General features: G+C 45.7%; 5 non-coding genes across 5 annotated transcripts; all 5 read left to right on the top strand.

Moving 5' to 3' along the window:
- The first annotated feature begins 7720 nt into the window (after nt 1-7720).
- Nucleotides 7721-7793, top strand: trnak-uuu (transfer RNA lysine (anticodon UUU)). Its single transcript has one exon. It is a non-coding gene; the product is annotated as a tRNA-Lys (tRNA).
- A 583-nt stretch (nt 7794-8376) lies between these two features.
- Nucleotides 8377-8449, top strand: trnak-uuu (transfer RNA lysine (anticodon UUU)). Its single transcript has one exon. It is a non-coding gene; the product is annotated as a tRNA-Lys (tRNA).
- A 578-nt stretch (nt 8450-9027) lies between these two features.
- trnak-uuu (transfer RNA lysine (anticodon UUU)) lies at nt 9028-9100 on the top strand. The gene has a single exon. It is a non-coding gene; the product is annotated as a tRNA-Lys (tRNA).
- A 662-nt stretch (nt 9101-9762) lies between these two features.
- Nucleotides 9763-9837, top strand: trnak-uuu (transfer RNA lysine (anticodon UUU)). The gene has a single exon. It is a non-coding gene; the product is annotated as a tRNA-Lys (tRNA).
- Nucleotides 9838-10758: 921 nt separating this feature from the next.
- On the top strand, nt 10759-10831 carry trnak-uuu (transfer RNA lysine (anticodon UUU)). Its single transcript has one exon. It is a non-coding gene; the product is annotated as a tRNA-Lys (tRNA).
- The last annotated feature ends 16248 nt before the right edge of the window (nt 10832-27079 follow it).

Raw genomic sequence — 27079 nt, 5'->3', positions numbered from 1 at the left:
CAGGACAAATGGTTGGAGACCTGTATTCACACCAACTATCTTTTCTTTGTACTTCTACATCAAAGGACATCCTTTAACCAGTTATATGTATATTGGGGTTTCCTGCTCGTCCCTGACAGAAACCTGTCTGGGGTTTACTCCAGGGGTCCTGGTCTTCAAAGAGGACTGTTTTGCATTATCGCAGCAAAGGGCCCCAGGGGGGGGGAGATTGACCAGACTAAGAGACGACAGCAGACGAGTAGGGGAATTTCACGCACCCAAAGAGGCACCAGCAGGCGAGTGCGATTCCAAATATGGTCATGAGGAGCACCATCCTTCCGGGTGCACCCAGGGAGGCACGAAAGCCACGCCAAGAGAAGGAAAGCTTGATAAACTGAGATCCAGGGGTTTTCGGGGGCTTTTTCGTAGTTCTGGCAATGTAAGCAGCTGTTATGACACTATTCAATAAATCGAATTAGCCCAAACGCCAAGTGTCTCTAAGTCTTCATTCATCCCATGCCCGACGGACGTCGGAGTTCTCCCGGGTGACCTCCGACTCGGAACCACAGGCGAAAAAATCCACCACAAATTGGCGTCACGAACAGTATTCTTTGCAGCACAGCCGGGCAGAGGCGACGTGGGGCCGCTTCAGATTTCATGCCGGCTCGAAGGTGAGCGTTTTCTCACTGTTTGAATATGGTGGCCGCGCGCCGCTGACGCGAGTGGCTTATGTGCTGTATTGAAACGGCAAGTGGGGATGTTCCTGTGCATCTGTGTCGGCGGGGGTGTTTTGAAGCTTCGTCTAAAATTTGTGTCGTTTGTGCTGGTTATGTACCCGTCGAGGGAATGGCCCTCTAGAATGAATGATTTAGACACGCAGGGATGTCAAAAGAAGTTTTACAGTGTTAACAGTAGAATGCTTGATTTGGGACGTGCGCTAAGCTTCAGAACGGATGCGTTCACGTGGATGTCTGAGCTCGCATGCTGGCGTGATGTCAAGTCAGGCCGTATATTAGCAAGGCACGTCACCAGATGAGTACCATAGTCCATAGTCGTTAATTACCAATTGAACATGACCTGGCCAGGTTACTATTTAGCAGAATGAGTGTGCAAGTGTAGTCTGAGAGAAGTGACGTCGGTGGGCCATGAGAGGCCGCCAAAAGCGAGCAGACGCGGGGAATGGAGTTAAGTAATTACACGACGCTCTCGGTGGGAAGATGAGGGAAAATCTGAGGCCGGGCGTCATCCATTGCGAGCAAATTAAGTAACAGACGAGGTGAGCTCTATTTGGGAATGAAAGAGACTCATAGTAGTTCTGGAAAAAGACCTGTGGACTAAGTGTGTGTGATACGAATACTCTGTGTGATACGACTTATTAATTGTGTACACAATATGAAGAAAACCCAAGAACTATAATAAATATAATTATATTAATATCTATGAAACAGCTATAAAGCGCTCTAAAGGGTACCCATTATCTTTATAACAAATACAAGGTCTAAGTATTGGGTGTATACATAGGCGGGCACGCAATATTTTGGATGATAAATTAATGTGGCGGACAGCGCGAGTGCCGGGCGGGCGTGATCACGTCAGGATTGCGTCGTGCTGTTCTATTTCCGGGTCAACGGAGCTGGCCAGTGTCCCCAGAGATGCAGGCGAGACACGACCCCGGATGTTTTTGTTGGCATAAACGCTTCACGCTAGGAATACAGGCGGTTGAATTGGTGTGGCCGCGCATGTGTTACGGAGCCGTTAAAACCTGAGCGAAGAGGACCGCTGCGAATCGAGGCACATCGACTGTCCTACCAGGGAAAATGATACTTTAGACCACTGCTACACCACGGTAAAAAACGCATACCGTGCTATACCTCGTGCAGCCTTGGGCTCGTCTGATCACTGCTTAATTCACTTAATACCGACGTACAGGCAAGAACTTAAATGTGCGAAGCCTACAGTGAAAACAGTCAAAAAGTGGACAAATGAAGCCAAGATGGAACTTCAAAGCTGCTTAGACTGCACAGACTGGAGTGTCTTTGAAAATTCAGCTGGCAGCCTGGATGAATATACGGACACTGTCACATCCTATATCAGTTTCTGTGAAGAGGTCTGTGTACCAACAAAATCATTTCGCACATTCAACAACAATAAGCCGTGGTTCACTGCTAAACTTAAGCAGCTTCGCCAAGCTAAGGAGGACGCATATCAGAGCGGGGACAGGGCCCTGTATAATCGAGCTAGAAACCAGCTGACCAAAGAAATTAACATTGCAAAGAGGATCTATACAGCAAAGTTGGAAAAACAGTTTAGCGCAAACGACTCTAAATCAGTCTGGCATGCATTACAGTCGCTGACTAATTACAAGCGACGATCCCCCCAAGCTGAGAACAATAGCACACTAGCCAACGACTTGAATACCTTCTACTGCAGATTTGAAAAGGACAGTTTCACACCACACACCAACCCGGCCGCACCCGCGACCACAATCACACCTCTGACCTCTGCGTTAACCATCCATGAACAGGATGTGAGACGCATCTTCAAACAACAAAAGATTAACAAAGCGGCAGGCCCGGACCACGTGTCCCCATCCTGCCTCAAAGTCTGCGCGGACCAGCTCGCGCCAGTCTTCACTCAGATCTTCAACAGATCACTGGAAATGTGCGAAGTTCCATCCTGCTTCAAACGCTCCACCATCATCCCAGTCCCCAAGAAACCTGCAATCTCGGGTCTGAATGACTACAGGCCTGTCGCTTTGACATCTGTGGTCATGAAGTCCTTTGAACGTCTTGTGCTGGACCACCTCAAGAGTGTCACAGGTCCCCTGCTGGACCCCCTGCAGTTTGCCTACCAGGCGAACAGATCTGCGGATGATGCACTCAACATGGGACTGCACTTCATCCTAGAACACCTCGACAGTGCAGGGACCTACGCGAGGATCCTGTTCGTGGACTTCAGCTCAGCGTTCAACACCATCATCCCTGAACTCCTTTCATCCAAGCTTCTCCAGCTCAGCGTCTCACCTGCCATCTGCCAGTGGATTTACAGCTTTCTGACGGGCAGGACACAGCAGGTCAGGCTGGGGGAGGCCACCTCATCCACACGCAGCATCAGCACTGGGGCGCCCCAAGGTTGTGTCCTCTCTCCGCTGCTCTTCTCTCTCTACACGAACGACTGCACCTCAGCGAACCCGACTGTCAAACTCCTGAAGTTTGCAGATGACACCACTGTCATCGGCCTCATCAAGGACGGTGACGAGTCTGCATATCGACAGGAAGCGGAGCGGCTGGAGCTGTGGTGCGGCCGACACAACCTGGAGCTGAACACGCTCAAGACTGTAGAGATGATCGTGGACTTCAGGAGGCATCCTTCGCCACAGCTGCCCCTCACGCTGTCCAGCTGCCTTGTGTCAACCGTCGAGACCTTCAAGTTCCTGGGAATTACAATCTCCCAGGACCTGAAGTGGGCGACCAACATCAACTCCGTCCTCAAAAAGGCCCAGCAGAGGATGTACTTCCTGCGGCTTCTGAGAAAGCATGGCCTGCCACCGGAGCTGCTGAGACAGTTCTACACAGCGGTCATCGAATCACTCCTGTGTTCTTCCATCACAGTCTGGTTTGGTGCTGCTACAAAAAAGGACAAACTCCGACTGCAACGGACAATCAAAACTGCTGAAAGGATTGTCGGTACCCCCCCTACCCACCCTTGAGGACTTGCACGCTGCCAGAACTAAGACAAGGGCGTGCAAAATCCTCTCGGACCCTCCCCACCCTGGTCACCAGCTCTTCCAGCTCCCTCCCTCAGGTAGGCGCTACCGATCAATGCAAACTAGAACTAGTAGACATTCCAACAGCTTCTTCCCTCTTGCAATCAACTTCTTGAACAGCTAACTTACAATTCCATTACAACAAGTTGGCAATTTTTTGACTTGAGTTCGTTGTCACATTTCTGTATTATGTATTACTCGTGCACTCACTGTAGTTGTCTCGCCGTGCTGCACTATTTGCATATAGTGGCCACTCATGCCAGAGTAGTATCTGCTCCATTTGCACACTGATTGAGGAGTATCTGTAACATTTGCACAACCATTGTCCCAGATTATCGCACTACTCGTCACTTTAAACCGCATACACTCCTTGAAGTCTCAGTGCCCTTTGCACAATGGTCTTTGCACCGGACTATTGCGATATTAGCCATTCGAACTGAGGACTCTGCATCTTTTTGCACAATTGTTGTTTGTTGTTGTTTTTTGTTAATGTCTTTATGTCTCCAAAGTGTTCTGTAAATTGACTGTCTGTTGTACTAGAGCGGCTCCAACTACCGGAGACAAATTCCTTGTGTGTTTTGGACATACTTGGCAAATAAAGATGATTCTGATTCTGATTCTGATTCTGATTCTGAGACTCTTCTGTCACATAACACACCTGACACCTTCCTCCACCCGTTCCAACCTGCTTGGACCAGTTTCTTCACTTCCTGACCACACTCACCATTGCTCTGGACGGTTGACCCCAAGTATTTAAAGTCCTCTACCCTTGCCATCTCTTCTCCCTGTAGCCTCATTTTCCCCCCACCACCCCTCACATTCATGCACATATATTCTGTTTTACTTCGGCTAATCTTCATTCCTCTTCTTTCCAGTGCATGCTTGCATCTTTCTAACTGTTCCTCCAGCTGCTCACTGCTTTCACTGCAGATCACAATGTCATCTGCAAACATCATGGTCCACAGGGATTCCAGTCTAACCTCATCTGTCAGCCTATCCATCACCACTGCAAAAAGGAAGGGGCTCAGGGCTGATCCCTGATGCAGTCCCACCTCCACCTTAAATTCATCTGTCACACCTACAGCACACCTCACCGTTGTTCTGCTGCCCTTGTACATGTCCTGTATTATTCTAACATACTTCTCTGCCACGCCAGACTTCCGCATGCAGTACCACAGTTCCTCTCTGGGTACTCTGTCATAGGCTTTCTCGAGTTCTAGAAAGACACAATGTAGCTCCTTCTGACCTTCTCTGTACTTTTCCATCAACATCCTCAAGGCAAATAATGCATCTGTGGTACTCTTTCCAGGCATGAAACCATACTGTTGCTCGCAAATACTCACTTCTGTCCTGAGTCTAGCCTCCACTACTCTTTCCCAGAAATTCATTGTGTGGCTCATCAACTTTATTCCTCTATAGTTCCCACAGCTCTGCACATCACCTTTGTTCTTAAAAATGGGCACCAGTACACTTTTCCTCCATTCCTCAGGTATCTTCTCACGCAATAGAATTCGATTGAACAAGCTGGTCAAAAACTCCACAGCCTCCTCTCCTAGATGCTTCCATACCTCCAAAGGAATGTCATCAGGACCAACTGCCTTTCCATTTTTCATCCTCTTCAATGCCTTTCTAACTTCCCCCTGACTAATCATTGCCACTTCCTGGTCCACCACACTTGCCTCTTCTACTCTCCCTTCTCTCTCATTTTCCTCATTCATCAACTCCTCGAAGTATTCTTTCCATCTAGCTAGCACACTGCTGGCACCAGTCAACATATTTCCATCTCTATCCTTAATCACCCTAACCTGCTGCACATCCTTCCCATCTCTATCCCTCTGTCTGGCCAGCCTGTATAGATTATTTTCTCCTTCTTGAGTGTCCAACCTGGCATATATGTCATCATATGCCTCTTGTTTGGCCTTTGCCACCTCTACCTTTGCCCTGTGTCGCATCTCAATGTATTCCTTTTGCCTCTTCTCGGTCCTCTCAGTGTCCCACTTCTTCTTAGCTAACCTTTTTCCTTGTATGATTTCCTGTACTGTGTGGTTCCACCACCAAGTCTCCTTCTCTCCGTTCCTGCCAGAAGATACACCAAGTACTCTCCTGCCTGCCTCTCTGATCACCTTGGCTGCAGTGGTCAAGTCTTCTGGAAGCTCCTCCCATCCACCGAGAGCCTGTCTCACCTCTTCCTGAAAAGCTGCACAACACTCGTCCTGTCTCAGCTTCCACCACATGGTTCTCTTCTCTGCCTTTGTCTTCCTAATCTTCCTCCCCACCACCAGAGTCATCTTACACACCACCATCCTATGCTGTCTAGCCACACTTTCCCCTACCACTACTTTACAGTTGGTAACCTCCTTCAGATTATATCGTCTGCACAAGATGTAATCCGCCTGCGTGCTTCTACCTCCGCTCTTGTAGGTCACCCTATGTTCATGCCTCTTCTGGAAAAAAGTGTTCACTCACTACAGCCATTTGCACCCTTGTTGCAAAGTCTACCACCATCTGTCCCTCCAAGTTCCTTTCCTGGATGCCGTACTGACCCATCACTTCTTCATCACCCCTATTACCTTCACCAACATTTTCCATTACAATCTGCACCAATTACGACTCTCTCTCTGTCTGGGATGCTCAGAACGACTTCGTCAAGCTCCTTCCAGAATTTCTCTTTCACCTCTCGGTCACATCCTACCTGTGGGGCATAGCCACTAATCACATTACACACAGCACCCTCAATTTCAAGTTTCAGCCTCATCACTCGATCTGATACTCTTTCACCTCCAAGACATTCTTAGCCAACTCTTCTTTTAAAATAATCCCGACTCCATTTCTCTCCCCATCTACACCATGGTAAAAAATTTTAAACCCTGCCCCAAAGCTTCTAGCCTTACTGCCTTTCCACCTGGTCTGCTGGACACACAATACATCAAACTTTCTCCTGATCATCATGTCGACCAACTCCAGAGATTTTCCTGTCATAGTCCCAACATTCAAAGTCCCCACATTCAGTTCTCGGCTCTGTGCTTTCCTCTTCTCTTTCTGCCGAAGAACCCGCTTTCCAACTCGACTTCGACACACAGTAGCTGAATTTCCAACGGCGCCCTGCAGGTTGACGGCACCGGTGGCGAGCGTTGTTAACCCGGGCCACGACCGATCCGGTATGGAATTCTTTGGATGAACGCTCATTTGTTTGGCAAAGTTTTAAGACGGATGCCCTTCCTGACGGAACCCTGTGCATTTATCCGGGCTTTGGACCGGCCTACAGTTTGCACTGACTTGTGAAATTTCTAGCTTGCGCTTAATTTGCACCTCGTCTCCTCACCTCACTCCCTCATTGACTGTAGATCCTGGATAGCTCAGTCGGTAGATCATCAGACTTTTAATCTCAGGGTCCAGGGTTCAAGTCCCTGTTTGAGTTCCCTGTTCAGGTGAGGAAATTCTGAAGCAGTTGTTCACTCAATATCACGCAGGTACTTTGACTCAGACACTTGAACACTTCAAAACTCCCACCACATCTTCATCAATGCACCTCTCACTTTCTGACTTTGACCTTGGGTATCTTGGTCATTCACATACTAGGCTTTTAATATGATGTTCTGTCTTTCGTGGACCTGTTTCGTCAGTGTCAAATTTCTTGCTTGAACTTAATTTGCACCACGTCTCCTCACCTCACTCCCTCATTGACTGTAGAGCATCAGACTTTTAATCTGAGGGTCCAGGGTTCAAGTCCCTGTTCAGGCGACATAAATCTTGAGAAGTTGTTCACTAAATGTTACGCAGGTACTTTCACTCAGACACACAACACATTCATCTATACACCACACACTCTCACTTTGACCTTTGGTATCTTGGTCATTCGCATACCAGGATTTTAATCTGATGTTCTGTCTTGCAAGTCCCTGTTTTGTCAGGTCGAATTAGCTTGCGCTTAATTTGAATCACGTCTCCTCACCTCACTCCCTCATTGAGTGTAAAGCCTGGATAGCTCAGTTGGTAGAGCATCAGACTTTTAATCTGAGGGTCCAGGGTTCAAGTCCCTGTTCAGGTGACATACTTTTTAAGAGGTTGTTCACTAAATATCACTCAGACACTTGAACGCTTCAAAACACCCAACACATGTTCATCGATGCACCTCTTACTTTCTGACTTTGACCTTGGGTTTATCATTCAGAAGCATTCCTGTTTTTTAATCTGATGTTCTGTCTTTCGAGTACCTGTTTAGTCAGTCAAATTTGCTTGCGCTTAATTTGCACCTCGTCTCCTCACCTCACTCCCTCATTGACTGGAGAGCCTGGATTGCTCAATCGGTAAAGCATCATACTTTTAATCTGAGGGTCCAGGGTTCAAGTTCCTGTTCAAGTGACATAATTCTTAAGAAGTTGTTCACTTGATATTACGCAGGTACTTTCACTCAGACGCTTGAACACTTCAAAACACCCAACACGTTCATCTATTCGCCACACTCTCTCACTTTGGCCTTGGGTATCTCGGTCATTCGCATACCAGGCTTTTAATCTGATGTTCTGTCTTGCAAGGACCTGTTTAGTCAGTGTCAAATTTCTTGCTTGCGTTTAATTTGCACCTCGTCTCCTCACATCACTCCCTCACCTCACTCCCTCATCAAATGTGGAGCCTGGATAGCTCAGTCGGTAGAGCATCAGACTTTTAATCTGAGGGTCCAGGGTTCAAGTCCCTGTTCAGGCGACCTACTTTTTAAGAGGTTGTTCACTAAATATCACTCAGACACTTGAACGCTTCAAAACACACATGTTCATCGATGCACCTCTCACTTTCTGACTTTGACCTTGGGTATCTCAATCAGAAGCATACCTGTTTTTTAATCTGATGTTCTGTCTTTCAAGTACCTGTTTATTCAGTGTCGGGTCGCTTGCGCATAATTTGAAACTCGTCTCCTCAGCTCACCCCCTCATTTATTCTAACTCCTGGATAGCTCATTCGGTTGAGCATTAGATTTTTAATCTGAGGGTCCTGGGTTCAAATCCCTGTTCGAGTTACCTGTTCAGGTGAGATAATTCTTAAGCAGTTCACTAAATACCACGCAGGTTCTTTGACTCAGACACTTGAAAACTTCAAAACACCCACCACATGTTCATCGATGCACCACACATTCTCACTTTGACCTTGGGTATCTCGGTCAGTAGGATACCAGGCTTTTAATCTGATGATCTGTCTTTAGAGTACCTGTTTAGTCAGTTCCAAATTTCTAGCTTGCGCTTAATTTGAACCTCGTCTCCTCACCTCCCTCCCTCATTGACTGTAGAGCCTGGATAACTCAGTCGGTAGAGCATCAGACTTTTAATCTGAGGGTCCAGGGTTCAAGTCCCTGTTCATGCGACATAATTCTTACGAAGTTGTTCACTAAATATTACGCAGGTACTTTCACTTGAACACTTCAAAACACCCAACACATTCAACTATGCACCTACACACTCTCACTTTGACCTTGGGTATCTCGGTCATTCGCATACCAGGCTTTTAATCTGATGTTCTGTCTTTCGAGAACCGTTTAGTCAGTCATTTCTTGCGCTTTATTTGCAACTAGTATCCTCACCTCACTGCCTCCCTCATTGCGAATACCTCTTTAGTCAGTGTCAAATTTCTTGCGTGCGCATAATTTGCACCTCGTCTCTTCAGTTCACGCCCTCTTTTACTCGAGCTCCTGGATAGCTCAGTCGGTTGAGCATTAGATATTTAATCTGAGGGTCCAGGGTTCAAGTCCCTGTTCGAGTTACCTGTTCAGGTGAGATAATTCTTAAGCAGTTGTTCACTAAATATCACGCAGGTACTTTGACTCAGACACTTGAACACTTCAAAACACCCACCACATATTCATCGATGCACCACACACTCTCACTTTGACCTTGGGTATCTCGGTCAGTAGGATACCAGGCTTTTAATCTGATGTTCTGTCTTTCGAGTACTTGTTTAGACAGTATCAAATTTGCTTGCGCTTAATTTGCACCTCGTCTCCTCAGATTACTCCCTTGTTTACTCTATCTTCTGGATAGCTCAGTCGGTTGAGCATTAGACTTTTAATCTGAGGGTCCAGGGTTCAAGTCCCTGTTTGAGTTACTTCTTCAGGTGAGGTAATTCTTAAGCAGTTGTTCACTAAATATCACGCAGGTACTTTGACTCAGACACTTGAACACTTCAAAACACCCACCACATGTTCATCAATACACCACACACTCTCACTTTGACCTTGGATATCTCGGTCAGTAGGATACCAGGCTTTTAATCTGATGTTCTGTCTTTCGAGTACCTGTTTAGACAGTATCAAATTTGCTTGCGCTTAATTTGCACCTCGTCTCCTCAGATCACTCCCTTGTTTACTCTATCTCCTGGATAGGTCAGTCGGTAGAGCATCAGACTTTTAATCTCAGGGTCCGGGGTTCAAGTCCCTGTTTTAGTTCCCTGTTCAGGTGAGGTAATTCTGAAGCAGTTGTTCACTCAATATCACGCAGGTATTTTGACTCAGACACTTGAACACTTCAAAACTCCCACCACATCTTCATCAATGCACTTCTCACTTTCTGACTTTGACCTTGGGTATCTTGGTCATTCACATACTAGGCTTTTAATATGATGTTCTGTCTTTCGTGGACCTGTTTCGTCAGTGTCAAATTTCTTGCTTGAACTTAATTTGCACCACGTCTCCTCACCTCATTCCCTCGTTGACTGTAGAGACTGGATAGCTCAGTCGGTAGAGCATCGGATTTTAATGTGAGGGTCCAGGGTTCAAGTCCCTGTTCAGGCGACATAAATCTTGAGAAGTTGTTCACTAAATATTACGCAGGTACTTTCACTCAGACACACAACACATTCATCTATGCACCACACACTCTCACTTTGACCTTTGGTATCTTGGTCATTCGCATACCAGGATTTTAGTCTGATGTTTTGTCTTGCGAGTCCCTGTTTTGTCAGTGTCGAATTTGCTTGCGCTTAATTTGAATCTTGTCTCCTCACCTCACTCCCTCATTGAGTGTAAACCCTGGATAGCTCAGTCGGTAGAGCATCAGACTTTTAATCTGAGGGTCCAGGGTTCAAGTCCCTGTTCAGGCGACATACTTTTTAAGAGGTTGTTCACTAAATATCTCTCAGACACTTGAACGCTTCAAAACACACATGTTCATCGATGCACCTCTCACTTTCTGACTTTGACCTTGGGTATCTCAGTCAGAAGCATACCTGTTTTTTAATCTGATGTTCTGTCTTTCAAGTACCTGTTTATTCAGTGTCGGGTCGCTTGCGCATAATTTGAACCTCGTCTCCTCAGCTCACACCCTCATTAAATCTAACTACTGGATAGCTCATTCGGTTGAGCATTAGATTTTTAATCTGAGGGTCCTGGGTTCAAATCCCTGTTCGAGTTACCTGTTCAGGTGAGATAATTCTTAAGCAGTTGTTCACTAAATACCACGCAGGTTCTTTGACTCAGACACTTGAAAACTTCAAAACACCCACCACATGTTCATCGATGCACCACACACTCTCACTTTGACCTTGGGTATCTCGGTCAGTAGTATACCAGGCTTTTAATCTGATGATCTGTCTTTAGAGTACCTGTTTAGTCAGTTCCAAATTTCTAGCTTGCGCTTAATTTGAAGCTCGTCTCCTCACCTCACTCCCTCATTGACTGTAGATCCTGGATCAGATTTTTAATCTGAGGGTCCAGGGTTCAAATCCCTGTTCATGAGACATAATTCTTAAGAAGTTGTTCACTAAATATTACGCAGGTACATTCACTTGAACACTTCAAAACACCCAACACATTCATCTATGCACTACACACTCTCACTTTGACCTTGGGTATCTCGGTCATTCGCATACCAGGCTTTTAATCTGATGTTCTGTCTTTCGAGAACCAGTTTAGTCAGTCATTTCTTGCGCTTTATTTGCAACTTGTATCCTCACCTCACTGCCTCCCTCATTGCGAATACCTCTTTAGACAGTGTCAAATTTCTTGCGTGCGCATAATTTGCACCTCGTCTCTTCAGTTCACGCCCTCTTTTACTCGAGCTCCTGGATAGCTCAGTCGGTTGAGCATTAGATATTTAATCTGAGGGTCCAGGGTTCAAGTCCCTGTTCGAGTTACCTGTTCAGGTGAGATAATTCTTAAGCAGTTGTTCACTAAATATCACGCAGGTACTTTGACTCAGACACTTGAACACTTCAAAACACCCACCACATATTCATCGATGCACCACACACTCTCACTTTGACCTTGGGTATCTCGGTCAGTAGGATACCAGGCTTTTAATCTGATGTTCTGTCTTTCGAGTACCTGTTTAGACAGTATCAAATTTGCTTGCGCTTAATTTGCACCTCGTCTCCTCAGATCACTCCGTCGTTCACTCTATCTTCTGGATAGCTCAGTCGGTTGAGTATTAGACTTTTAATCTGAGGGTCCAGGGTTCAAGTCCCTGTTTGAGTTACCTCTTCAGGTGAGGTAATTCTTAAGCAGTTGTTCACTAAATATCACGCAGGTACTTTGACTCAGACACTTGAACACTTCAAAACACCCACCACATATTCATCGATGCACCTCTCACTTTCTGACTTTGACCTTGGGTATCTCGGTCATTCACATACTGGGCTTTTAATCTGATGTTCTGTCTTTCGAGTACCTGATTAGTCAGTGTCAAATTTCTTGCTTGAACTTAATTTGCACCTCGTCTCCTCAACTCACTCCCTCATTGACTGTAGAGCATCAGACTTTTAATCTGAGGGTCCAGGGTTCAAGTCCCTGTTCAGGTGACATAGTTCTTAAGAAGTTGTTCACTAAATATTATGCAGGTACTTTAACTCAGACACTTGAACACTTCAAAACACCCCACACGTTCATCTATGCACCACACACTCTCACTTTGACCTTGGGTATCTTGGTCATTCGCCTACCAGGCTTTTCTGATGTTCTGTCTTTCGAGTACCAGTTGTCAGATTTCGCTTACCCGCAGGACTAATTGGGAGAAATGTCCTGACCGACTCTCCGTTTAAAGGGTCAAGCTCCCCCCATTTTCCTTTACCGGCACCAACGCCGTACGCGCAAGGAGACGAGGAGCTGTTAAGCCGGTGTCGAGATGAGTTCGCCTAGGTGTGCTAACTGCCTTTAGTTTTACGGAGCCAATCCGATCTGCCCTCACTTATCACCCCTTGATGAGTAACCGCACCGAGTGAGTACTCCATTTTTACAGCAGTTTCATCCCTTAAAAATCGATTGCACTTGTTAAAGACCTCGTAAATTTAACAATCCTTGTTAGGACCGTACAGATTTGTTTTTGTGTTAAGCCGAAGTGATATATATGAGTTACTTTTTGGGATGGTGTTACGACCCGGTGTTATTGATATCGTTGACGTTCAATCACTTATAGGAGGTTGAGTGATAAAAATGAGACAACTCCTCATTATAAGAATGACAAGATAGAATAGAATTAAAGCAAGGTATTTATTTCAGTGATTACTTAAGGTTAAAATGATAATATGAGAGAAAGGGTTTATAATATAGAATAATCAATAATAATAATAACAAAAATTGAAAAGAAATAGAAGTAGTTTAAAAATAATAAATCATAAAACAAGTATTACCTTTTGAGTGAGCCTTAAGGAGTGATCAAGTCCTACGGAGCCGTGATGCCAATTAATAATAAGATAAATTGGAATATAAGAATCCCTGGACAGCTGACTAGCCCTCTTCCCTATCCACGCAATGTCAATGGCGGTTCTATTAGTTACCTTATTATAATATTCTTTTAGTCTTACCCAATTAAAGAGGAAAATTCAAAGAAGAAGTCCTCCTGCCAGCCTGTCCCTGATCATTGCGAGAGGAAAAAGGCGTGTGTCTCTCCCACCTTTTTGGAAGATGAGAGAGCCCCGCGCTCCCTTCGTACGAGGCTTTTATATCCTCAGTCGGGCTCAGACCTCCCCTTTTCCCAAAGTAATCCTTTGTTCGCAACATACCTCGACATGTCCCCTCATGTCCCGACATGCGCCTTCCGCTGTTGGCCTGTCCCGACTTGACCTGAGTGGAAAGTACCTTTCTCCCCCTCAGAGTGACCTGACGTAACCGGAGTGGAAGCATCATCCACTTTCACTATCAGCGTTATCCTGACCTGACCTCTTAATTGCTCACCCAAATAGGCTTCTTTTTAGTAAATACATTCAACTCCAAGCACATATCATATGTCTTGAACTCAACCAATACATTTCATCACACTATGTCAATCTCTAAGCAATCTGCAATACATGAGTATATGTTAAATGTCAAATAAATGTATATACTTTCATGTGAATACAATTCTCTCATGCGTTCAACAGGTTCGTTCTTTCTTATGTAGTACATCATGTGTTATTTTGTCTGAGAGAGACAATTTCACACAGGTTACAGTTCTTGCACAAAAGCAGTTTCAAAGCATTTCCCTTTAGTAATACAAAAGTAAGAATAATGTATAACAGCCTTACTAGGCCTGATGTACTTTTTATCAATGATTTCCAATTGTACATCCAAGTTATAACATCAAAGAGAACATCAAAATCATCTCAAGGATATAAAATCAAACAATGATTATAAGTGGTTGACTTCAGTATGTGTTTGTTTACCATGATACGGGGTTTAATGGTATTAGGACATTTAAGAAGACTTTGCTTGAACTGGCGACTCATAATCTACTTTGGTTTGGCGACCTCTGGTGGTTAAATCGCTTTATGTGGCTTGGCTGCCCACTTGACACCCCCTCCTTGAGCTGAGACCCAGCCCCATTATGAACTGGGCCCAGGGCGCATGGATGCTCTGAACGCGTTGACAATAGTCGTCCATTCGTGAATGCCACTCGCCACTCCCACAACCGGCACTGGATCAGAAAAGTCGGGGTTTACCACCACATCCATCAGCATTTCTAACACGTCATTAGGTGTCTCAGGCGTAGCCGGACGAGGAGGTGTTGTTTCAGGTAGTCCCTGTGGGACGGGTGGAGGAGAGGTAGGGGTCCAGCTGTCGTACAGGGTCCCCTCCTCCTCATCATCCTCATCCACATCTATCACCTCCCCCGGAGACGGTGGACGTACAGCCGATGCGACGCTGCTGACCGCCGGCGCTCGTCGGGCGGCACTGGGTTCGGGGGCCTCAGGCCTATGTACCCGGTCCGAACGATGGTCAGCAGTAGCGGTAGTGGAAAAACACCGCTCCTCTCTTGGCCCTGTCAAGGGGCTGGCCGCTAGGCAGGAGCCGCTTTTCATATGGAAGGTGAACCGGTGGCTCCCGTCAGTTAGGCGCCAAGCCATGCGAAGCAATGGATAGACTCGACCCAGGAGATGGCCGTCCTGGGTTAGAATTTCGAGGGGTGCCGTAGGTACACCTAAATCTGAATGTGTCATAATACCCTTAGTCGCCAGATCAGCAAAGGGTGACCACAGCCAGTCGTCAATGAGGAAGCCTTGTTCACACGCCTCATCTTTCAGGAAGAGTCCATCAGGTACAAGCCAGATCTCTTTCTTTGAACTAACCGGTGAAGGGAAGCAGCAGTGTCCCAGGAAGGAACCACCCATGATCCATGCGGATCGAAGGGAGGTAGTCCCACAAAGGACACACCGCGGGGTAATTACATTCTGTAAACAGACACATAGTTAACACAAAATCATCAACTGAAGGGGATCCTAGGCATCAGCCTGGGCCCTCACAAAAGTAACCTGACCCGGAGGTCGGTAAATAGCCGTGTTGTTCCTATCAAGAGAGCGCATACTCAAACTGCATGGCAGTGAGGGGGATGTCACTCGCCGAGCAGCAGAGTTCCGAGGTGGGAGGGTAAAGAAGGCGGAATATGTGAAGAACCAGGCAATCAGTACTAATTGGTCAATCAAGCGCATCCAAAGAAGAAGGGAAATAATACCCCAAATGGTTCCCCATACTATTAATTTAGCCAAGCGCCAAATCCATACCCTCTTACTTTTATTCTTTTGAAGACTAATGACTAGGTTCATCACGTATAAGGCCATGGCTATTGCAAGTACACCCTCCAACACCACCGCTCCGTAAATTATTTCAAAGGCTTTCATCGAAGTTACGTCTAAGACTATCCAGCCTATTAACAAAAATGTCTCTACAATGCCTTTGGGTGTTTTATAATCAATCATTATTCGGCCATGCATATACACAACGAACATGCCGAGTCCTAAAGTATAAGTGCAATACACAAATCTCAAAACCAAAACTTTAACTATAGCTATGGCACAAATGATGAGCCGAGTCACCTGGTGAAAATGCCATCGGCCGGTACAGCAATAGATTACCCATATCACTAAAATCATCCAATATTGAAGTTCATTACTCACATTTTGCATTGCGCCTGGTCTATCATAAGTATCATTGTTAGATGAAGAACACGCCATGGCTCGAAGTTTACCCTTCCACCACGAAGTTGGAACTGAGGGGGACAGCGCCGCGCGCCAGCCTTTATACTCGCACAGGCCCCGCCCCCTCCTTGGTTTCTTCACCCTTGGCCGTCAGACACTTCCGCTTTGGCTCCGCCCCTTTCTCGCGCAGCTGCTGGTAGACCTCCTCAACGACGTCTCCGTTTGGAGGCGTCCTCATCTTCTTGTACTGCCAAGGCATGGGTTGTCCTTGTAGTCCTCTTTTGATGATCGCTACAGCTATTGCAGCCGCAAGTATTATTGCAAGTCCCAACAGTAGCCACCATCCTATTTCCTTGGCAAGGTCTATTAGCCAAGAACCTATATCTAGGCTTTCTTTCACAATCTCTACCGCAGTTGTAACAAGGGCTACGCCGACTTCTTTGACATTTTCCCCCAGAACCTTCCCTATTCTTTCATACCATTTACACTCATGTTGGCTGTCGCCATGGCCGCACGATAGCCAATGTTCATAGGGTTCCTGGCATTTCCCTGGGCCATATATTCTATTAAACCCTACCCACTCGAAACCTGTTACTTCTTTCCCTTCACATAAGCTTTTCCGGAACGCATGTCCCTCAAGAATCTGTATTTCAGGGTCAGGTTTGTACGGAATATAGTTCTGGGCGTTACCCTGGTTAATTGTTTTTTGTAGACCGTAATCCTTTTCCCATCGCGTACAATATTGTCTGTTTACTGCCTCATGTCGTATCCACTGATTTTGACTATTCTTAATCCATATCGCTCCCTCTATACTAGCATAATCTTTATCTAGATATTTATCCATACAATATTCCTTAAAATTATGTACACTATCACATGGTTGTCTCGCTAGTTGTATTGTACAATTATTTTTCTGTTCATTGCAAGTCATTTTCCATGGTCTGGGGTTGGCATAAAGATCAACTCCCCCACCACTTATTCTTGCATACCCAGGCCAAAGATCTTGTTCTTTAGAATACACCGTTGCCAAATACTGGTACTTACCCAAAAACTTTTGGATGTCTTCAAGCATGGAATCACGAACTGTTGTAACTCCTTCTGGTTAAAACCCCACCAAGTCTTAGTTTTGTCCCTCTTGTGGTATTCTTTCCATGCTTGCAAAATTCCTTTGACCGTGTCGTTCTTTTTCAGGCCTGTACAATTGTAAATCCACTTGGTAGAAAGTGCTCCTATACCTTCTTCCAAAGGACATCGAGGCGAGGTGCCCTTCGTCCAGTCTTTTCCATGAAGTTGGTCAAATATTTTTAAAACTACACATTGATCCAGTTTGTGGAAATCACCGTCGGGCACGGTGAGCAAATCCGTCGGGGTAGGAAGTCGTTGATAATAGCAGCGCGTGCCTCGCATTGCCAACTAATACGATGACCCCTTCTTCTCAGAAATCCATCTGGATGAACGTACTGGTCTTATCCATGTCAAGGATTTGTTTAGCCAGGGTTCGTGGTTCACTTCGGGTCCTAGGTATGGTAGGGAACCCTTAGGGTGGAAAAACAGGCTAGTAATCTCAGGTGCAACATATTTATTCTGTACATCTATTCCTTTATAGGTCAATATATGGAAATGGTAGGGACTATCACTTTTTCTACCAGTATTCCATAGACGGGGGTGTAGAGAAGGAGTTCCTTTAATCAACTTCTTTTGGCACTCTTTAAATCTATCTTCCGTGGACCGTCGCTTTCCGCGGAGGCTTTTTTATTATTTTACCTTCCAAACTATTTCTATAAGGTAGCGTTGTTACCTTCATTGGTTCAACAGCTAGGGATACCCGACTGCCATCGTTACTATCTGGTGGCGGTGTTCCCTTCGCTGGTTCAACGGCCAAGGATTCCTGACTGTCATAGCCATTAGAAGGCAGCGATGCCACCTCCGCTGGTTCAACGGCCAGGGATTGCTCACTGTCATCGTCATCAGAAGGCGGCGGTGCCACCTCTGCTGGTTCCACGGCCAGGGGCTGCTCACTGTCATCGCCATCAGAAGGCGGCGGTGCCACCTCTGCTGGTTCAACGGCCAGGGGCTCCTGACAGCCATCGTTATTAGATGATTGGGTATTAGAAGGTAGCGGAGTTAGTTACCTTCGTTGTTGGTTCCACAGTGGAGGATTTTGGACTGTCGTTGTTCATAGATGATTGGTTTGCACAGGTGAAAGTTAAACAGCTCCAGCACGGTTCCCATCTCTGGCGCATAGTGGTACAAGTATGATTCAAGTGCCTCGCTATGGAAATGATATCCTTGTTGGCTGGCTTGGGTATCCAATATCCTCCTGATCCGTCAGGCAGGCTTGCGCAGTGTTCATTTGTATACCACATTGGTTCAGCGTGCCCTATTTGGAGCCAATTTTTCTTAACCAGTCTCGACTCACTCTGGTTCAAGCACAGCACATTCAACCAGACAGCAGAGCCTCCTTTACTCCATTTAACACTTTGAACAACATGTGTTGAACATACCTTCTTGGACTTCGCCGGGTATTCAGTGCATCTCTTCAGCCATGCTTCTATGTTCTTTCCTTCCTTCTGCCCTTCCCCAGTCTCTGAATTATTCTCGGGAAATTCATTACAATCATCAGTTGTGTTTTGTCTTGTGCCTGGGACAAATTTATTATCCTGTTTCCACTTCTCCATCGTCTGTACTTGACTTACTTTCCAGCAAGATTGATTAACTATCTTGGTTGTTCCGTGTCGGATAGTACCCAAGTCCAGAGGGTCTTGCTGTATGATTTCAATCCGTGTGTTGAGGTTCGTCAGCAACATCACCAGGGCATACATGATGATACAGCCGCACGCTAAGATCCCAATACGCTTCATCCTTCTCCTATATTTGAGCCAGAACGCTTGCGGTGTGTTATAACGGGGTATTCCATCTTGACTGAATGGGTCCCATTCTATATCTTGATCGGGTTGTTCATACAGGGTTTCCTCCGATTCCCTTCCCGTTGGTATCTCGTATACATTTTCCTTTAGTTCTATCGCTTGTTCTAAGTTGCAATATGTATGAACTTTTTGTCCTACCTTTTGATGTTGTAACAAGGGGTCCTTCAAAGTACTCGGCTGTGGAGTATCATAATGTGGTTTAGGAGTATCATAATGCGGGTTAGGAGTATCGTAATGCGGGGTGTCAGTTGTCTGAAGATCCCCCCCTTCCATCTTTCCGCCTGGTTCCTTTACCATTTGATTAGTGGGTTTTTCGCCTTCAATCTCCTCCTCAGCCCTTGGTCTGGGGCAAGCCCAAGTAACTTGAATACCTGTCAGGTCCATGACATCCAGTCAGGCAATTATTCTTCTTTAGCAATCCCGTTGTTCTTCTTCTATATTATCCAACTTATGGGACAAGTACGTCACATCGGCTGATAGAGCGAGCAGCCTTCCAGTAGTCCTGGGTATGAATTCTTCCAATTGATCGAGAAGAGCTTTCTGTTCTTTAAATGCTGCCTGTTGCTGCAACACAAGAGCTGTAATCTCCTTCTGTTCTTTTCGTACTACCTGTAGTGCTGTTAATGCGAGCCTTAACGCAGCTGCTGTGATGCTTGTGTCTCCAATTCAGTCGTACGAGCTCTCAGGGCATTCAGCTGATCCATTCCTCTCTTTCCTCGTTGTGCGGAGTGAGACTGTACAGTTCTCAGTCTTGCTTCAATCTCACTATATCTTCTACTCCCACGTTAGCTCCACCCCCTAAAGGGGGTGTTCCTTATAGCTCAATTGTCTTATATCTAATTATATCTTCTTCATCGTATAATTATTGTACTGCTAACAATATCTTTTTCAATACTTCTTATAGTGAACCTTTTTGTGTCTCCAAAGTAACCACCCGGGCTTCTAAATCGCGCACTTAATTTTCCCTCTTAGGTTTTAATCCTCCTTTGAAGAGGATAATGACTCTTCGATTGGTCTATTCCACAGACGAGAGAGCCATCCCTTAACTTCTTCGTCACCACTATCAATCGTTTGTATGCGGCGGCTTTCCTTTGGTTCCTGTGCCTCTTTCCCTGGGGAAGCTTTTTTCCCTGTAGGCCATCGTCGCCTACGCCTTCTGACCCTTCCGGGCGTCCAGTCGTCGTCATCGTTTAAATCGTACTCCTTTGCGCTCACTACTCTTCTTAATCCCTTCCATTTCGAGCTCCCATAAACCTTTGGCCATTTTTTATTATAGCTAGGACATCCTCTCCGAGACCAATGGTATTTCCTTTCCGCCTGTATGTGCCCTTCACCGGTACAGTTAGGGTAGGGGCACATGGTACTTCCCCTCCTAATGTCGATGCGTCTCCTTAACCTAAAAACTTCTTCATCGCTATCGCCTGAGCCATCTAAAGCAATTTCAATCTCTTCTCCCCATTTCTCTAATTCTCCTGTTGCTGCTTCTGCTAGCGACAATAATTTCATATTTTCACTCACGATACTTGAGACCCTTGTAGGGCGATCTAATTCCCCTGTCGCTGCTTCTCCTAGCGACAATAATTTTGTATTTTCATTCAAGACACTTGAGACCCTTGTAGGGCTATTACTTTGATCTCTTTCCTCTCTTCTGACAGTTGTTCTCAATGACAACTTCATTCCTAGGGAGTATATTCCTTCATAAGGTATCATGGCCACCATAACCCTGACTTCGACCCGGATTTCCAATTGCATCCTAGATGCTACTGGTATTGATTGTTCCATTAATTTTGCGGGGCGTTCGTTTCCTGCCCACCCTGGCCAATTGGTGTTGAGTAGACTCTTCTTCTTCTTCTTTTCCTTTCGGCTTGTCCCGTTAGGGGTCGCCACAGCGCGTCATCCTTTTCCATGAGAGCCTATCTCCTGCATCCTCCTCTCGAACACCAACTGCCATCATGTCTTCCCTCACGACATCCATCAACCTTCTCTTTGGTCTTCCTCTCGCTCTCTTGCCTGGCAGCTCCATCCTCATCATCCTTCTACCAATATACTCACTCTCTCTCCTCTGGACGTGTCCAAACCATTGAAGTCTGCTCTCTCTAACTTTGTCTCCAAAACATCGAACCTTGGCTGTCCCTCTGATGAGCTCATTTCTAATTTTATCCAACCTGGTCACTCCGAGAGCGAACCTCAACATCTTCATTTCCGCCAGCTCCAGCTCTGCTTCCTGTTTTCTCTTCAGTGCCACTGTCTCTAATCCATACATCATGGCTGGCCTCACCACTGTTTTATAAACTTTGCCCTTCATCCTAGCAGAGACTCTTCTGTCACATAACACACCTGACACCTTCCTCCACCCGTTCCAACCTGCTTGGACCCGTTTCTTCACTTCCTGACCACACTCACCATTGCTCTGGACGGTTGACCCCAAGTATTTAAAATCCTCTACCCTTGCCATCTCTTCTCCCTGTAGCCTCATTCTTCCCCCACCACCCCTCTCATTCATGCACATATATTCTGTTTTACTTCGGCTAATCTTCATTCCTCTTCTTTCCAGTGCATGCCTCCATCTTTCTAACTGTTCCTCCAGCTGCTCCCTGCTTTCACTGCAGATCACAATGTCATCTGCAAACATCATGGTCCACGGGGATTCCAGTCTAACCTCATCTGTCAGCCTATCCATCACCACTGCAAAAAGGAAGGGGCTCAGGGCTGATCCCTGATGCAGTCCCACGTCCACCTTAAATTCTTCTGTCACACCGACAGCACACCTCACCGCTGTTCTGCTGCCCTCGTACATGTCCTGTATTATTCTAACATACTTCTCTGCCACTCCAGACTTCCGCATGCAGTACCACAGTTCCTCTCTGGGTACTCTGTCATAGGCTTTCTCTAGATCTACAAAGACACAATGTAGCTCCTTCTGACCTTCTCTGTACTTTTCCATCAACATCCTCAAGGCAAATAATGCATCTGTGGTACTCTTTCTAGGCATGAAACTATACTGTTGCTCGCAAATACTCACTTCTGTCCTGAGTCTAGCCTCCACTACTCTTTCCCATAACTTCATTGTGTGGCTCATCAACTTTATTCCTCTATAGTTGCCACAGCTCTGCACATCACCTTTGTTCTTAAAAATGGGCACCAGTAAACTTTTCCTCCATTCCTCAGGCATCTTCTCACGCACTAGAATTCTATTGAACAAGCTGGTCAAAAACTCCACAGCCACCTCTCCTAGATGCTTCCATACCTTCATAGGAATGTCATCAGGACCAACTGCCTTTCCATTTTTCATTCTCTTTAATGCCTTTCTAACTTCCCCCTTACTAATCATTGCCACTTCCTGGTCCACCACACTTGCCTCTTCTACTCTCCCTTCTCTATCATTTTCCTCATTCATCAACTCCTCGAAGTATTCTTTCCATCTACCTAGCACACTGCTGGCACCAGTCAACTTATTTCCATCTCTATCCTTAATCACCCTAACCTGCTGCACATCCTTCCCATCTCTATCCCTCTGTCTGGCCAGCCTGTATAGATCCTTTTCTCCTTCTTTAGTGTCCAACCTGCCATACATGTCATCATATGCCTCTTGTTTTGCCTTTGCCACCTCTACCTTTGCCCTGTGTCGCATCTCAATGTATTCCTTTCGCCTCTCCTCGGTCCTCTCAGTGTCCCACTTCTTCTTAGCTAACCGTTTTCCTTGTATGATTTCCTGTACTGTGAGGTTCCACCACCAAGTCTCCTTCTCTCCTTTCCTGCCAGAAGATACACCAAGTACTCTCCTGCCTGCTTCTCTGATCACCTTGGCTGCAGTGGTCCAGTCTTCTGGAAGCTCTTCCCGTCCACCGAGAGCCTGTATCACTACAGCCATTTGCATCCTTGTTGCAAAGTCTACCACCATCTGTCCCTCCAAGTTCCTTTCCTGGATACCATACTTACCCATCACTTCTTCATCACCCTTATTACCTTCACCAACATGTCCATTACAATCTGCACCAATTACGACTCTCTCTGTCTGGGATGCTCAGAACTACATCATCTAGCTCCTTCCAGAATTTCTCTTTCACCTCTAGGTCACATCCTACCTGTGGGGCATAGCCACTAATCACATTACACATAACACCCTCAATTTCAAATTTCAGCCTCATCACTCGATCTGATACTCTTTTCACCTCCAAGACATTCTTAGCCAACTCTTCTTTTAAAATAACCCCGACTCCATTTCTCTTCCCATCTACACCATGGTAAAATAATTTAAACCCTCCCCCTAAACTTCTAGCCTTACTGCCTTTCCACCTGGTCTCCTGGACACACAATATATCAACCTTTCTCCTAATCATCATGTCAACCAACTCCCGAGATTTTCCTGTCATAGTCCCAACATTCAAAGTCCCCACATTCAGTTCTAGGCTCTGTGTTTTCCTCTTCTCTTTCTGCCGAAGAACCTGCTTTCCACCTCTTCTTCTTCTTCTTCTTTGACTTCGACTTCGACCCACAGTAGCTGAATTTCCAACAGCGCCCTGCAGGTTGACGGCGCCGGTGGCGGACGTTGTTAACCCGGGCCACGACCGATCCGGTATGGAATGGTGTTGAGTAGACTCGGCAGTCCCAAATCTAGTCTTTCTTTGCTTATGTCCATTCTTGTAGGGTGAGTCAAAATGGGAGGCAACTGGCTTATTGGTGTCTCTGCTTTGGTTACTTGCCATCCCTCTGCTTGACCGGCTAACACCAATGTTCCTTCCTGGACCTTACTCCAGCAGTGGTCACAATATAGTAACATTGCTCCATTCCACCAACATTCACAGTTTCTCTGTTCTTCATTTCCTTGTGGGTTCCAATCCCATTGGGCATAAAACCTTAGTCGGGGCAATTTTCTCACTCTACAACTTGCGCATATGTAAGCGTCGAGTACCTTTGCTGGGCCCAAGTCCTCCAAGGTCGGGGAACCGGCAGTCCAATCCTGGCTAGTTCCATGCCTTCTGTTATCCTGCGATTCGGTTTTCCCGCAGACGACACAGCCTTGGTTCACTTGGTGCCAACACAAACTCTCCATCCCCTTGGACGTGATATCCTCTTTTAGCATTCTCCAAAAGTTTAAATGCTCTTCCAGCCATTACTCCACTCGTAGTCCTCTGTGTGACCACAACACCTTTTATCATGGCCAACTTGACAAAAGGCGGAACGTCTTCTTCCTCTTCAGTACTCATATCTTGTTTCTATTTCGACTTCTAGCCGAGTCGACTGGTATTGGTTTCAGCTGCTCTACCCCTTGGATCCCTCTCTCCTTGAGGCGCACTGTGTTTCTGTCCAACACTTCTTCTACGATGTCAGGATTTTCATATTTGGTTTTTACTGCTTGCTTGTCGGATACTCCATGTGACTTGACCCACACTCGCTGTCCTATTTGTAAAGGGCACTTCTCTCTCCGGGGACTTGCCTCCTCTTTTACTCTGCCAATGTCAGGGGCGACAAAGGGGCGTTGATTCAATTCTTCTGAGGGGGACGGTCTTCCAGTCCTGCTCCTCCCATTCAAGTCTTTGACCAATTCCACCAACTTTCCACTCCATTCTTTCCCATTAGCATTTTTTCCTAGCCAATTTTTAGCCAAACCAATGGTCCTTTCAGCCACACCATTGGCTTGGGGGGTGTAAGGTGGTGAATAAATTCTATTTATACCCCATTTTTGACTAATTTCCCTTATTCCCTATTGTCCTACTGTGGCATACCCCTTAACATTTATCGCCCTTTTTCCATAATAGGAGACACTTTAACCCAGTTAGTCGACTTCGGCATTCCCTTACCGAAGTCCCCTTTTCCTTTGCCCTTCCTTTTTGCAACTTTAGCCAGATTTTGACTTTTTAACCAACAAGAATTACTTTCATTTTTCTTGAAGGTAGATTGATGTTGATTTTTCTACTAATAGGAATTACTTTAGTCTTCTTTGAAGGTGGACTGATTTTTATTTTTCTACCAACAAGAATTACTTTAGTTTTTCTTTGAAGAGTGGACTGATTTTTATTTTTCTACCAACAAGAATTACTTTAGTTTTTCTTTGAAAGTGGACTGATTTAAAAAAAAAATTCTACCAACAAGAATTACTTTAGTTTTTCTTTGGAAGTGGACTGATTTTTTATTTTTCTACCAACAAGAATTACTTTAGTTTTTCTTCGGAAGTGGACTGATTTTGATTTTTGTCAACCAAAAAGAATTACTTTGATTTTTCTTAGAAGATGGACTGATTTTGATTTTTCTACCGAAAAAGACTGCTTTAGTTTTTCTTCGAAGGAGGATTAAATTTAATTTTTCCTTTTCTTCAAATGAGACTGGATTTCAACTGAACCACACATTAACAGGGTGGGTCCCTGAATGCAGTAAGTAACCATCCCATCGTTTAGTAAAGAATGTTAGTCAGTGATGCCAGGTGAAACGTTCACCGGTGATTATTTTGAGTGTGTAGAAGCGACGCTAAAAGAGCGGAGCTGAGTAACCAGGAGCTGTAGTACGAGCCCATGACCCTATGCGCTACTGGGGGGTATCTGAAATAGGCAGCTCCACTCCTACAACAGAAGCGGGCTACGGCCAAGTTAATACGCTAAACAGAAGCGGGCTACGGCCAGGTTAATACGCTAAACAGTAGCGGGCCACGGCCAAGTAATACGCTAAGAAGAAAGATGTTTATGAATGCGGGAGAAGACGAGCCCCCGGGCCCCTCAGAAGGAAGAGCGGCAGTGGTGGAATCGGAGACCCGACATCTAGGACAACATGAAATACCAATAAGACTCGTGCTATATAGAATGGCCGCTTAGAAGAATGGCCGCCCGGAGTAAGGAGGATGGTAGAAACGGAAAATCAATCCATACAACCCTTAGAACTCCTGACAACGGTGAAGAAAGTCATCAAGGAACAAGGCCAGTTTAAGGCAGAGAAGCCCGAAGGAACTGGAGTGATGACAATAATAGTAGACCACCCTGGAGAAGACTACAATTGTAGAGAAGCTCGCCAATGGTTGGAGTGGTGGATAAGGATGATGGAAAGATACAATGTAGTTGAATTGGTTAGCACTTGCGTTGGGTTGGACCCCATAGTAAAAATGCTGGCGAATACAACAGAGATAAAATGTAAACTGGTGGACAGTGAAAGGGCAAGGGCAGTGTCCAGATATCATGAACACCAAGGTTACATTCAAAGAATAAAAATGCTTGCGGAAACGAAGAAAGCGCCAGGTCTTAACACCTTAAGCGAGGAAGACTCATCAGATGTGGATCTAGACATGATTGTTATTCCCCGAGCAGAAGAGGACCAGGAGGAACAAAACAGAAAGGCAAGGTTGACATGGCAAATGACTCCTCTTATTTGAACAGAATCTTTGCCACCCTTGCCAAAGGAAACCAAAAAATGTAGAGCTGGAAATGGAGTAACCATGTGCCACTATGTAGGGAGCCCTTGGGACATTTGCGGAGATGCCCTGGTGATATTCACAAGTAAGAGACTGAGACCCTATAATAAAACATTTTGGGCCGATTTAGACCTTACAGCAGGAGAAGAATACATCACAGAGAAGGAACTAGAATTGCAAAGAAGAGAATCGGACTCGAAAGCAGTTGTGATAACCAGTGGAGGAGATACGTCCTATTATATGACCCTGGGGAGAAGTGGACGCCAGAAGTAGACCAAACACAATATTTGGAACAAATCACAGAAGCGCTAGAAAGAGGCATAGACAGAGCTTTGGAAAGTGGGGCCGCTCGAATCGTAATTGAAGTAAACGGAATAAAGTCAGAAAAATTGTCATGGAAGGTGGCTGAAACAGTGGCAGTCGGGGCTTTTAAGCTGAGAGCATTGACCCCAGTAACTTTAGCCTCAGGAGCTGAATTTGTAGCTGTAATATCACCAAGACAGAGAGGAGAAAGGATAAATGTAGCAAAAGAAGAAATATTGACTCAGATGCTACAAATATCCCGTGAGCAGTTACAACTGCAACAAAACCCCGGAGCTAAGCCCAAAACCCCGCCTCAGCCAGCTCCACAGATAGAGAGCT

This window comes from Phyllopteryx taeniolatus, unplaced genomic scaffold (assembly GCF_024500385.1).
Source record: "Phyllopteryx taeniolatus isolate TA_2022b unplaced genomic scaffold, UOR_Ptae_1.2 contig_75, whole genome shotgun sequence".
NCBI lineage: Eukaryota > Metazoa > Chordata > Actinopteri > Syngnathiformes > Syngnathidae > Phyllopteryx > Phyllopteryx taeniolatus.
The sequence above is the reverse complement of the archived record's forward strand: the minus strand, read 5'-3'. Positions and strand labels throughout refer to the sequence as shown.